The 14,868-nt window shown below is 43.3% G+C and overlaps 1 protein-coding gene across 2 annotated transcripts in view; it reads right to left on the reverse strand.

Moving 5' to 3' along the window:
* The window catches only part of BLVRA (biliverdin reductase A), a gene marked incomplete at its 5' end in the record, with an annotated part of 57,917 nt that overhangs the window by 36,030 nt on the left and 7,019 nt on the right, over positions 1–14,868 (reverse strand). The window contains one exon of one of the 2 annotated variants that reach the window (XM_084619088.1): positions 14,414–14,663. The exons of the other annotated variant lie outside the window; for it this stretch is intronic. Of the gene's footprint in view, positions 1–14,413; positions 14,664–14,868 lie in introns of those variants that run through there. 2 annotated transcript variants of the gene reach the window in all.

Here is a 14,868-nt window from a genome sequence, read left to right on the forward strand (position 1 = left end):
TTATTTTTTAAATGTTTCTCTTCCCTTTTGTTGTAGAAAATCCCACACAATCATCAGGGAAAACTGACTACAGCAAAGTTTTCATATTCAGATAAACTATTCAATTGGTACATTAAAATGCACAAAATAAAGAAACCGAAGAAACAAGAGAAAACATTTTTATGTACTCTTTCAGTTAAACTAGTCGTGAACCCTGATCACGTAAATACACAGAGCGTTAACTTTAAGCACAAGTAATCACATTGATATCAGTGAGATTACTCATACATGTATGTGTTCTACTAAGAAATAAAGGCCTTAGCTGACTAATCTGATAGATAATATCTGTTGCTTTCTGGTGCACTTAAGGTCATAGGATCCCAGCTTTATGACAGACTGATCAACTTCGAGAATCCCCCAAAAGAAAGAACAAAACACTTTACTGCCAAGAGCTGCAGAATCCCCTTAAACATACTAACAAAGGGCCAGATCCTCCACTGGTGTAAATCAATGTAGCTCTATTGAAGTCAACAGAACAATGCCAACTTACTTCATATACTTGGCATTGTAGACAAGGTACTTGAATAGACTGCAGCTAGTCAGAAAGTTGACTTTTTTTAATTTAAAAAAAATCAAATTTAAAATTGTTTTCTGTGAAAACATTCTCACTACTCCAATATAAATCTGAAGGGGAATGAGTTTGCTTTATGTTCTGGCTCAGAGTTAAGGTGAAATGGGTGAGGTGAAGTTTTATATGTCAGTGTTATCATTAAGGGAACGTGTATGCACAGAATAAAGCTCAAATGTGTATCTTATTTCAAAGACTAGGTATCTTAGTCCACCACTTCCCCAGGACACCTAGAAGGAGCAATGGACAATCTTTATCTTCATTAACTTTCATAGAACTACTAACACTGACAATTGCCAAAGAGAAGTGGGGTGGGGAAGGAGGAAGGGGAAAAGGAAAGCTATAACAATAGGGGTTATTTAAATCCCTCCCAATTTTAGAACCCCATACAGTTTTCACATTGTTAGCTTACATAAAGCTTTAAGTCTATAAGTCATCTACCAGATGCAGTCTAGTTAGATTACAAATCAGTTTGTTCATTTGGGTACATCACTTCTTTATCTATTAGGCTACCCTGAGAAACTAAAGACAATGTCACATGTTAAATCAGCCACAAGAGGGAGTCTTTAGAAGCCATATAAATAATAGAAAGAATGAGGAGTACTTGTGGCACCTTAGAGACTAACAAATTTGAGGATAAGCTTTCATGGGCTAAAACCCACTTCATCGGATGCATACAGTGGAAAATACAATAGGAAGATATATATATATACACACATACACACACACCATGAAAAAATGGATGCTGCCATACACATGATAAGGAGAGTGATCAATTAAGGTGAGCTATTCTCAGCAGGAGAAAAAAACCTTTTGTAGTGATAATCAGGATGGTCCATTTCAAACAGTTGACAAGAAGGTGTGAGTAATAGTAGGGGGGAAAATTAGAATGGGGAAATAGATTTTAGTTAGTGTAATGACTCACCCACTCCCAGTCTTTATTCAAGCCTAAGTTAATTGTATCCAGTTTGCAAATTAATTCCAAGTCAGCAGTCTCTCGCTGGAATCTGTTTTTGAAGTTTTTTTTGTTGTAATATTGTGACTTTTAGGTCTGTAATCGAGTGACCAGGAAAACTGAAGTGTTCTCCGACTGGTTTTTGAATGTTATAATTCTTGACGTCTGATTTGTGTCCATTTATTCTTTAACATAGAGACTGTCCGGTTTGACCAATGGACATGGTAGAGTTGGCAACGGGCTTTGCTGCAAGGATAGGTTCCTGGGTTAATGTTTTTGTTGTGTGGTGTCTCCCAAGATCTGTGAGAGTGAGGGATCGCCCTTCAGGATAGGTTGTAGATCCTTGATGATGCACTGGAGAGGTTTTAGTTAGGGGCTGAAGTCAGCCATAAAAATGTTAACATACTGTGGGGCCATGTGGGTATCCATAGCAGTGCTGCTGACTTGAAGGTAACAGAAAGCCACTAGCTGTCACCTTCAGCCCCCAACTAAAACCTCTCCCGTGCATCATCAAGGATCTACAACCTATCCTGAAGGACGATCCCTCACTCTCACAGATCTTCGGACACAGGCCAGTCCTTGCTTACAGACAGCCCCCCAGCCTGAAGCAGATACTCACCAGCAACCACACACCAAAAACACTAACCCAGGAACCTATCCTTGCAACAAAGCCCGTTGCCAACTCTGTCCACATATCTATTCAGGGGACACCATCATAGGGCCTAATCACATCAGCCACACTATCAGAGGCTCGTTCACCTGCATATCTACCAGTGTGATATATGCCGTCACGTGCCAGCAATGCCCCTCTGCAATGTACTGTATTTTCCACTGCATGCATCCGATGAAGTGGGCTGTAGCCCACGAAAGCTTATACTCAAAAAATTTGTTAGTCTCTAAGGTGCAACAAGTACTCCTTGTTCTTTTTGCGGATACAGACTAACACGGCTACCACACTGAAATAAATAATAGAGTGAATTAAATTTTTCATACATTGATTAAAAAGATACTTAAAAAGTACATTCCTTTCCGTATATCACTCCACATTATATCCACATGCTATTTTTAGGAGGAACAATTTTATATATAAACAGGACATGTTTTCAAAAGCAACCTTTGAATTTGCCTGGGTAAGGTCTGAGCTCCTGAAAATATTTAGACTTGAACAAGAAAACTGCAGTTTTGTATGCAAATCAAGTAGCCAGATAATCTAATTTCCTTATTTGCATGGACAAATCAGAGTTTTGGAGCACCCCAGAATGTGAGCATGAAATTTTGAATACATACACTTAGGGGCTAGATTGACATTATTTTGAAAGCATAAAAGATGAAAAAGAAAAATGATTCCATAGTAGAGCTATACGCTTCCCTGCAGACTAGCATGCTTATCCTCATCAGCAGCCCCATGCAATTACACTACAAAATTGCACCCAGAGAAACAGTTCTAATAATTATCCATCAAGTTTGGTCCTGTAGAGAGTGAACGAGAAGTTCTACATTGACTCAAATTATTCCTACAACTTGCAAAATTAAGAACATGAATAAGAAAGAAAGTTGAAAGGAGAACATATTGCAATTCACAAAACGCTCCCTTCGCTGTACCTACTGACTTCTTTTAAACAATGTTAATATTCTGATAACGATCCCCTACGTCCTGGGACAGACTAGGTAAAAGAATTTGGATATTATTTTATGCTATATGTTCATGCTACTTACTTTTCTTTCCTAAAATGACAGCTCTCTCGTACTATAAGATAGAACGTTCTGCACTAATGGTCTAGTGTACTTTTGCTTAAGGTCTGGCATCCTATGAGCCACGTGTTTGCTTAAACTGCAGCCACAAAATTTGTGGGCACATCCATTGTGAACACAAGACACATATTTGTATGTGACAATGGACATTTTCTACATGCAACACAAGGTAACTGTAATGCCCAAAGAGGCCCTTATTTGCACAATTACCTGGTTGCATGTACAAATGTCCTCTGACTGGCACAAGGGTGAGTTTTCCATGCAGAATATTGAGGGCAAACACATTTTGTTGGTGCTATTATAGGCAGCCAGCTTAGGAAATGTAGCCGAAAGATGATCTATAGCTCTGCTGTTGCAAGGTGATGTACTTCATTCTCTTTTTAAAGGTCTTCTCCAATTTTATCTATGACATTCCAGAAAGAGAGAATGAGAAAGGATAGGAAAAGAGAAAAGTAGTGAATGGGAGCCTTTATGGGGGAGAAGAAATGCTTGGAAATTCTGCTTCCCTGCTGTCTCCATCTAATTCTAGGCAAAGTAAGTGAATATGAATGGAGTGCTTTCAGAGATCATCACATATATTAACCAATTACATAATTTGAACCACTGTGGTTCCGCTACATCCGTTATCTACAGAAGCTTGACCATGTGTGAGAGGACTGAGGCTACATAGTAAGATATCTAAGGCAGGATTCTGTAAAACAGCAATGACCTAAGTACCCACATGCAGTGCATATAATTACAGCACAATATTACAATGTCTCATTTGTGTCTCCCCTTGCTAGCAAGTCTAATAAGTAACAATAATTATATACTTATGAAACCTGTTTTGTAAAGGCAGATCTGCGCTGGCCTCATGCCTAGCTGTGATATGGATGACTTAAATAACACAGTACAACTTATGTTTGCAGAGTGTGCTTCCAATCCAATATCTCGAAGGCTCTGTAGAGACAGTTTGTCATAAGCCAATGAGAAGAAAGATTTTGAATTTTAAAAATGGTGTTTCATGGGGCAGGGCTGGATAAAGCACTGAGCATTGCTTACCCTTGAATATGTGGGGTATTCAATTTTTTGTTTAGCTATCAACTAAGTAGTCACAGGTTTGCAGCACTCTCAGCCAGTACAACCTCTTGAGACTCGGCCACCGGGCGTGCCTTCAGTACCAGGCCCGGGTGGCTGCTGTTCCATGGCGGCAGACAACAAATGGATCAAAGGGGGCATCGTCATGACTGGGACCCCCCAGGCGTTCCAATGTTGCCACTGAGCAGGTGACTGCCCTGTCTGCCACTGCCTTGCTGCCGGCTCGAATGCCCAATCTCGCCACTGAGGTTGAGATGATGGGCTGAAGAGGCCCTCGGTTCCGGAGGAGCCCCCTTCTGGAGACCACGGAGGGGCTGTCAAGGCTTGGGTCTGCCTAGAGACCATTGACACCAGAGACCGGTGCCCCACCCAAGGGGACCGGTACCGATGGTGCGGCGAGGGTCTGGCGCTGAGGAGATTGGAGGTGTGAAGGAGATTGTTCCCACGGTGTCCGTGACTGGGACTGGCACCGGGACGACGATCTTTGGGATGGCGATCAGGGTCGGTAATAGCAGGACTGGTGTCTCCCTCTCATCAAGCCGTGTAGACAAGATGTCCACCACAACCCTGTAGCCGGTGAATCCGCATCAATCTTGATGATGACACTGGCGACCAGCAGTATGGAGGTTGAGAGTGCGCCATCGTCTGGAGGGATTGGTGGCACTCCTCTGCTCCCTCAGAAGCCTTATCGGCTGACTTGCCCTCTTGGGGAGCCTCAGATGAAGCCTGTGACACTGGCAGTGCTGGTTACGCAAGTGGAGACCTGTGCTCCTTCGACACCTGAGCTGTTGAAGGCATCGGTGCCGGCAGGGGAGTTGGTCCAGTCCTGCTTGCAGAAGGACCTTCCACCAGGCTGACGTCCCCAACCAGAGAGGGCTGACTGCGAGGCTCCGGGGTAGGCAGGCGGTTTGGGACAGGCTCTTTGCTTACTGCTAACTCGCCATTTTTGGTCGGCGCCGGGGAGCCATGCTTCTTAGACCTCTTCTTTGGCACCAGCAAAGTAGAGCGGTGTCAGGTGGGCCCCTGGTGCCAGTGGTGCACTTCCCACCGATGCTGAGGTGCTGGGACGGCTCTGATGCTGGGCAGAGGGCGGACTCCATAAGGAGGGCTCTGAGCCTGATGTCACTCTCCTTTTATGTGCGAGGTGGAAAGTTTTTACAAATCTGCCACCTCTATTTAACGTGCGCTTCCCTCAGGCACTTGAGACAGCTGCTGTGGGGGTCGGAAGCAGGCATAGGCCTGTTACAGGATTCTCAGGGCTTAAAGCCCAGAGACTGGGCCATGCCCCTCTTGGGGCAAAGTCCCTGCTGGGGCCTAACTACTACACTAACTACTACAATAAAGACAGGTTTCAGAGTAACAGCCGTGTTAGTCTGTATTCGCAAAAAGAAAAGGAGGACTTGTGGCACCTTAGAGACTAACCAATTCATTTGAGCATAAGCTTTCGTGGGCTACAGCTCACTACATCGGATGCATACTGTGGAAAGTGTAGAAGATCTTTTTATACATACGAAGCATGAAAAAATACCTCCCCCCACCCCACTCTCCTGCTGGTAATAGCTTATCTAAAGTGATCACTCTCCTTACAATGTGTATGATAATCAAGTTGGGCCATTTCCAGCACAAATCCAGGTTTTCTCCCCCCTCCCCCCCACAAACCCACTAGAGGATTTGTGCTGGAAATGGCCCAACTTGATTATCATACGCATTGTAAGGAGAGTGATCACTTTAGATAAGCTATTACCAGCAGGAGTGGAGTGGGAGGAGGTATTTTTTCATGTTTTGTGTGTATAAAAAGATCTTCTACACATTCCACAGTATGCATCCAATGAAGTGAGCTGTAGCTCACGAAAGCTTATGCTCAAATAATTGGTTAGTCTCTACAATAAACAGATACTTAACACTAAAGATTACTATGTACAAAGCCTAAAGGCACGAAGTCCAAGATAAGAAAAATTGCAAGTCCTCTATGAGCAAGGAAAGATGCTCCAACTGACCACTATGGGTGGTAAGAGGGAACTCAGAGAGTGTAGAGCTGGCAACATGTAATATACAAGTGGCATGAGCATGGCACTCAAGGGGGCAACACAGCTGGCCCTACGGATACCACTAAGGCAAAAATCTCCGACGACTGTGCACGTGGGCGCGTGCATACCTACAATGGAGTCGACATAAGCAAGCACTCGAAGAAGAAGAAGTTGTGATACTTTATCAATTATTGAACTTTTAAAATTAGGTCAAAGGTGCTTAGAGCCTCAGACAGAGGGGCTGATTCACTACCATCCTGCATCTTGTGCAGCCATTTACTTCAGTACAAAGTGGATGTAAAGCACTATCAACCTGAAGAAGAGCTCCATGTAGCTCAAAAGCTTGCCGCTCTCACCAAGAGAAGTTGGTCCAATAAAAGATATTACCTCATCCACCACTTTACATTGGCATAAATCAGGAGTTCCTCTAAGGGGTCCTGACCCCCAGTTTGAGGTCACGAGGTTATTACATGGGGGGTTGCGAGCTGTCAGCCTCCACCCTAAAACTGGGGTCACCAGTACAAAAGTTTCAGAACCACTGGCATACATGATTACATAAGACAAAGAGCAACAGAGAAAGAGGCCCAGGTGCTCTTATTTGAATCAATAAAACCTTCCTCAAGCCTTTTGAGATGCTTTGTTGGAAGGCAGTATAGAAGTGCAAGGTATTATTTAAAGACACAATTGTTTTTGCCAATTAAGCTTCTGTTACCTAAAACAAACTACAACTCTCCAGTCTGCTAATGTTAGCAGCTCTATTACTAAAGCTGACTGACTGACTCATTCAGAGGCATTTCCCATGTCCTTTACTTCTTGTCCTGTAACAGCATGAAAGACTTTTCTGCCCCTGCTTCAGCTTTATTTTGCTGTCTCCCTCATTCCTTGTTTGTATCTGGCACGTCTTACAATACAGGCTAAAATTTTTCCCAGACTTCCTGAACAATCGGGTTTCCCCAAGACGAGCTGTAAGGATTTACACCTGTTTAGTTCAGTCCAGCTGTCAGAAAGCCTAACAGCATTTAAAAAAACAAAACAGAAAAAAATACATCTCCTTTGTAAACTGCACTTCCCCCCACCTCCTTTTCCCTCCTGTTGGTGGCAGCCATTTCAATGAAAAGTGAGAGCCTTTGTGACAGAGGCTATATGGAAACCCAAAGGAAGAGACTGAACAAGTGAGCAGCCTGGTGTAGCAGGGATTTAAGGGCCAGGCAAAGGAAATGTAGAGTTCATTTCTGTAATGTGGTGACCCTCTGCACTGACTTCACAGGGAGCTGAGGAGATTCAGCAGCTCCCAGGAGTTGATCACCACCTTGCAGGATCAACCCATTCAAGTTTAAAAAGCAATTCACAGTTAAAGGGCCATGGTGGGGGAAAATGTTAAGGTGCCCTGTTCCAGAAACAGTTCTGACAGCCAGGGTCTCCACTCAGGTATGCTCTGGGAGCACAAAGGGAAGACAACTCTTCCTTCGAAGAGGTGCAGCACATGCTTCCCTAGGTCCTCAGCCCAGTGCAGAAGGAGAAAGACCATGGCAGTGCTGTTTTAGGTGCAACTTCACAGAACCTTGTGCTCAGGGCAGTGAAAGGACCATATTGTCCCCAGCCTCTGAGGAGGGACATTAATGGAAAGGAAGGGATATGGTTCCTCTTCCCCTTGCAAAGTGACAGACCGCCAGACACAATCCAGCCCCACCATTATTGTTGGGATCATTATAGCAGACAAATATGAAAGCAGACAGATGTTTTTATGGTTTCTTCTACTAGGCTCTCCTTCTGACATTATCACAAATATTATTATTTTAAAGCAAGCTGGTCATCACCAGGAGTGGCTCAGGAACACCCATCAGAATAACACTATTTTCAAACCACATTCCACTGACTATTCAAGGTGACAACACTTATTTACTGGCACTTAGCTACTAAGGTTATGGGTTCATTAGCAATGCCACCATTACATAGATGGGAATACTTCTTACCTTTGAAAATGCTGTGCTGAGCAGAGCGACAGCAATTTTTATTTAATATGGAGGATAATAAATGCAAGATATGCTTCCAAACATGATTATTGGTTACTTACCGCTATTTAAGAAGGTTACAGATACAAATGAATAATGCCTTAAAGCCAAAATTTTCAACAGTGGCCAGAGCTATTGGCTATCTCAATGTTTGGATGAGACAGTTTAGACCTGATTTTTGGATGTGCTGTGTTCGTGAGGTCTTCAGTTGGAGTTTTGGACGCTCAACACTTTTGAAAGTCAGGCCCACAAAATCTGTGGCCACCTCTGAAAATATGATTGTAAATAATATGAACATTGAAAACTGAGCTCAAACAAATGCATGCAACCCTACAGCACTTACAATCTGTGGCCTCAAACCATGTTAAAACTTCCATACCAGCCGAGTTGTGTAACTCTATTTGTGGCATTCAAACTCCTGGTGCATTTCCCAAGAATACAAGTAATATGGCACCTCTGGCATGTTTAGAGACCTACACGACTGACCTGAGAGTTATATTGGCATTTAAAAAAAAAAACCAACCTGACCTACATCAATTTAACAGTCTGGCTGAGCTCCTGAACAAAACACTCTATACCAAATGCTACCAAATCTTTATTCATAGTAGATAAACAAATGTACAGATTATGGGCCTAATCATTCTTGACTTACTCACACAAATAGGTTCACTGAAAACAATGGGACTACTCAGGAGAGTAAGACATACAGAATTTGGTTCTCTTTGAATGGAAACTCATCAAAAGGGTTATGTTACTGGAGTAAGAGAGCGGACAATACTGTGGTTACCTCTTGGGTACCATTGGAAGTTTGCATATTCTAACACAGAACACATTATTCTGTATCCCTGATCTTTCCCCCTCATTCACCCCTTTCTATGCTTCGCTGGAGTGCCAAAGCAGAATCTTTTAGTCTGAGTAGCAATAATCCACCCACCAGGTCATAGTCTGCTCAGGTGTTAAGATCATATGAATGTTATTCACATGCTAATGTTCAAAAGAGCCTGCGAACAATTATAACAGTTTAACAAAAGCATGGTGCATAGAACGACCTGATTCTCTATTCAAATAGAAAAAAAATTTATTTATTCCACAGCTATGCATTTCTAGAATTTGGGTGCCTGGGCCAACCAAATTAGAATTCTGGAGCTCTTGGTTTTCACGGTTTTCCTGGACCATGCTTGGTGTATACATCACTACTGTCTAGTTTCTGAGCTCTTTGTGGACGAGAGTTTGTCTTTATACTTGTCTGTCAAGAGCCTTACATACTTCTGGCACTCTAGAAGTAATTAATAAGGGCACAGAGGTGATGATTTAATTAGCCTTTTCCGTCTCTAATTTCTATGAACCTGTGATTTAATTCGTATGAAAAGTCTGTTCTATACATATTGACATGTGCCCTTAAGAGTAAGCATACAAAAGAATTCTACTGATTCATAAAGACGTATTGTTCACTCTTTCAGCTAAGTGGGCAGTGAGCACTCCAGAGAAATGTCAACAAGTTAGCTTGATGAAAAGTAAAAGATCAAACCAGAGTGGTTTCTAAATCTACCACCAAATGCCAAATTAAAAGTCCTCCAATCCTATTCCTGAATTGCTATGTCCTACTGGCAGAGGTGCAGACTTTTTAATGTGCCGGGGGGTGCTCCCCCGGTCTCTGCCCCAGGCCCCACCCCCACTTCAAAGGGGCCATCCCAACCTTGCCTCTTTCTGAGCCTCCTGCACATCACGGAATAGCTGATTGCAGTGGGCTGGGGGAGCTGATCGGCGGGGCCACCGGAGAGGAGCTGATAGGGGGCTGCTGGTGGGTGCTAAGCACCCACAATTTTTTCCCCATGAGTGCTCCAGCCATGAAGCACCCACGGAATCAGTGCCTATGCCTACTGGAGTCAGTGGAAAACCGTTTAAATACCAGAATAATGGCAGTACTAAGGCTTTGATCCTGTAACTTGATCCATGCACCAGATGCCTGTGTGGAGCCCCTTCATCTTCAGTGGATCAGCTTGGAGGACTGGGGCCAATGTTTGTCCATAAAGCACCTTATATCCTGCACCGCAACTTTAGCTCAGCTGTTGTTACTCTAGGTTTCTTGGTTTCAGAGTAGCAGCCGAGTTAGTCTGTATCCAGAAAAAAAAGAGGAGTACTTGTGGCACTTCATCGGTGAGCTGTAGCTCACCAAAGCTTATGCTCAAATAAATTGGTTAGTCTCTAAGGTACCACAAGTACTCCTTTTCTTTTTTAGGTTTCTTGGGTTTTCTTTCCTTCTTTAACAATCTTATATTCTCCCCTACAGCTTTTCATCGGGGAGGGGGGGGGAGGAGGGAAGAGAGGGAGGAGGAAGAGAACAGCAGGAACAAAAATAAAACCCTTATGAGGAAAGGAAGGGATTATTGAAAAGTGAAAACAACAGCTAAAGATAGGTTTCAGAGTAGTTGAGCCAAGAAGTGGTAAAGGACAGGGTTCTTTACAGACAAGTGCAACCCTTAATGTGGAGCTTAATGTGTAGTTACCATGGTAATAGGCACATTAAACATGCCTTAGGTTGGCTGAACTATTTGGTTAAAACATATTTAAAAACAGAAATTCCCTTCCCTGTGTTCTTACAAAAACAAATTTTTAAAATCTAATTTATTCTTCATTATGTTTGCCTTTTTTAAAAATTTCATTCCACTCAAAAAATGAGACCAGACAGGTCAGTTTCATATTTTTTCTACAAAACTCATTACAAATAAATTGTAAATGTGGGGCCTTAACGCTTGACAACATGCCTTGGAATTTAAGGCTTGATCCTTAATTGCTAAATAATAAGCTCTTAATTGCCTTATGTCTCCTAAGCTACAGTGGAACACACATATCTGCAATATGGAATTTTGAAAGTAGTAATTAACAGAAAGATAAGCAGAAAAGGTAAGTAAAAGAGAGAATGAAAGAAAAGAGATTCTTCTTTGTGGTTGCATGGAGTGTGCTCTGCCCCTCCTCTAGGAATAGCATTTACCAAAACAATTCCCTACTGAAGCCTCCTGTTGATTCCAAACATTCTCTGGATTCATTTCTTAAAGAAGCTACTTGGGCTGGTCTAGGAAAAAGAAATTAATTTGGAAACCAATCACATGTGAACATGAACAGGGAAAGTTCCCAAACAGACTTGCTCTCAAGTGGGAAGGAAGTTTCCCTGTCCCAAAGTAAGGGTAATTTTAAGGGTAAATTAATAAATATTATAGGCAGTGATGCCTATGGTTAAGGTTGCCTGACTCTTCACATTATAAGATCCTGTTTGCAGTTGCTTACAACTTAAATCATTTGGGCTAAAACTTTCTGTGCTGGGTGTTTGCCTCAGGTGGAGTCTTTCAGGGAAGTTTTCAGCTAAAATACTTCAGCCAGTTCCAGGAAGGTAGTTAGGAAAAAATACATTGTTCTGCCCATGTTAAAAAACAAACAACAACTCATACAACTGTTATGTTGAGAAGCTCTAGCACCCTGGCACTCTACACCAGTGGTTCTCAACCTATTTGCCATCGTGAGCCACATACATAGCTCTCTATGTGTTATGTGGCCACATCCACACAATATATATATACTTATCTGTATGGCCCTGAGGCTGTCACATGGGCCGCAGCTGTGTGCTGATTGGGCCGCAAGTTGAGAACCACTGCTCTACACATGTCAAAGAGTTACATAGCTAATATGTAATCATGAGATCAATAAATATGGGTTTGCTACCAAACTCGTGCTACCAAATTCGTGGCCATGAAAAACGTGCCACGGACAGTGAAATCTGGTCTTTTGTGTGCTTTTACCCTACACTACACAGATTTCATGGGGGAGACCAGTATTTCTCAAATTGGGGGTCCTGAATCAAAAGAGTTGCGGGGAGAGGGGAATCGCAATGTTATTTTAGGGGCGTTGCAGTATTGCCACTCTTACTTCTGTGCTGCTGCCTTCAGAGCTGGGTGGTTGAGGGCCCAGCTCTGCAGACAGCAGCGCCGAAGTAAGGGTGGAAATACCATACCTTGCCATCCTTACTTTGGCGCTGCTGCTGGTGATGGCGCTGTCTTCACAGCGGGGATCTCGGCCAGCAGCCACTGCTCTCCAGCTGCCCAGCTCTGAAGGCAGCACCATCGCCAGCAGCAGTGCAGAAGTAAGGGTAGCAGTACCTTGTCCCCCCGCCCAGCTATGTGGGTTATAACTTTGTATTCCTGATGTGTGAAATAAAGAGTCAATTTATTTCCTTTTTCCACCATATTTATCTGAACACACCAAAAAGATATGCAAACCCATATTTATTGATCTCGGCATTTGTGCTGTTCAGTGTTAGCATTGGTAACACAGAAACAGGACAGGGCACCTGCAATGCCCACTGGCTCTCCTGGCATCAGGATATTAATCTGGCACTAAATGAGGTGAGCTAGTGCAGTAGTGCAGCAAGTTACATATTATAGTGCTGTCTTCTGCCTTTCTTTCCTGTTGACAATCTGTTCAATGAGCTATTGGCCCTAGTTGATACTTATCAGCTATCTAGTTTTGGACAACTGCTAAGATAAAGCGCAGAGTTATCTAGTTTGGCCCTTGGGATACTTCACAAAGGCTCTCAGTCTCTGTGTTTCCTGCCTCTAAAGAGGCAACAAGCCAAAATCAAAATTCTGAATATAACACTTACATAACCAGAGAAAGTAAAGACTTTTCCTCAATTTCTTCCAAAGGTAGTCCAGAAAAAAATAATTTAGGCCTCAGTCCTGCAAAACTGTGCATGCAAGTAATCTCTCTGAAGTCAGTGGGACTCACTACTCTTGTGTGTAAGTACTTGAAGGGGCAGGGCCTGACACTGTAACCTGGGATGGATGTTGGTGGTGGTGAACGCACACCCTGGGAGGGGATGTACCACTGCTCTCAATTTAAATAGAAAGGAGAAGCAAAGTGGCACATTTTTTGATAATTGAGTTATTTAAATCTGATTTGTATTAAGTCTTTGAATTTTAGCCATTTAATGTATTTTTTAAAAAAGAGGAGGCAGGTCTTGCGACTAAAGCATAGGACTGAGAACTAGGTCTGTATTCAGTTACTGACTCTGTTAAAGACTTCCCCTGTGATATCAAGCATGGTATTTAATGTCTCTCTGAGCCTCACTTTCTCCCTGTGTAAATTGGAGAGGTGCCTTCACACACATGTTGTAAACCTTCATTTCTTACTGTTTGGTGGCATACTTTGAGATTACTGAGCAAAAGGGTGAACCAACATGCATATTCTTTCTACATTCCACTGAAGTTTGAGAATGTAATAAAAGAACCACACTTCCCAATGCTAGACGGCTTTTTCAGCTGACCATCTCCCAGCACTTCACAAAATAAGTTACGCCTCACAAGACTTAGGGTAGGAGTATTATCCCCATTTTACATATGGATAAGTAGTGAGGCAGTAAGGTTAATTTGTCTAATTTTGAGATATGCTAAGCACCTGCAGCTGCCTCTGACTTCAAGGGATTTCTGGGAGCTCAGCAACGCTATAGCCAAGGTCAGATGCTACTAAGGGGAATAGAATCCAGGAAACTTGACTCACCCCAGCCTTCTAACTCCTAAACCACACTCCACTCCTTCTGTATGGTGCACTCTTTTAAACTACTAACATGGAAAGATAATATTCCTTTCCACTTCCAGAGGGCACTGGATCTCACAGTTTTTCCAACCAAGCTCACTCCCCATCCCCACCCTTTTTAAAATTAGTTTGTGTTTTCTGGTTTCATTTTTGCAGGGTGCATGAGGGTTACAAAATCAATAAGCAGCATGAGCTACTGGAATAGCTCTCCTATCCTCCCATCCAAAAACCCAAACATGGAACGCTATATGGTGGCAATGGCAAACAATTTTGGGGAGGGTGGAGGGACAGCGTAATCAACCAGCAACAACCCCCAGCATCCTAATGATGTTAATGGGGCTGAATGAACGCTGCCACCCTCTTTAGCTAACCGAGGAGGGAAGAGATCGTTGCTTACCCCTCTGCCGTGCCCCGCAGATCCTGCTTACACAACGAACTCTCTGCTCATCAATGTGCTGCTCTCACTCTCCCTCTCCCCTTACACAACTCCTGCTGCCAGCGAGGCGCCGCCCCCTTTCCCAGGCGTCTGATAGAAGCAAGGGCGGGCTGAAAGGGCGAAGCGAAAGGGTATCATGTTGGCTAGGGGTCAGGGAAGGAGAAATCGGTCCGGAATGGGGACAAGCGGAATCCCTTCAGCAGGGGCTGCTGGAAACCGCTGCGCTCCGTGACTCCTTTAAGTTGTAGAGGAGACAGGATGAGCAAGGGGAAAGCACGTGGGGGGTGTAGCTGATGGGGCCGAAGGAAATGGGAGCATGAGCAAGCCCTGCCCAGCCTAGGCTGGCACATCCTCCCGCTCGACTGAGCAAACTCAACCCTGCCCTGCAATGTGTGGGCAGGCACCTTCCACAGGAA

This window comes from Lepidochelys olivacea (genome assembly GCF_965140295.1).
Source record: "Lepidochelys olivacea isolate rLepOli2 genome assembly, chromosome: 2".
NCBI lineage: Eukaryota > Metazoa > Chordata > Testudines > Cheloniidae > Lepidochelys > Lepidochelys olivacea.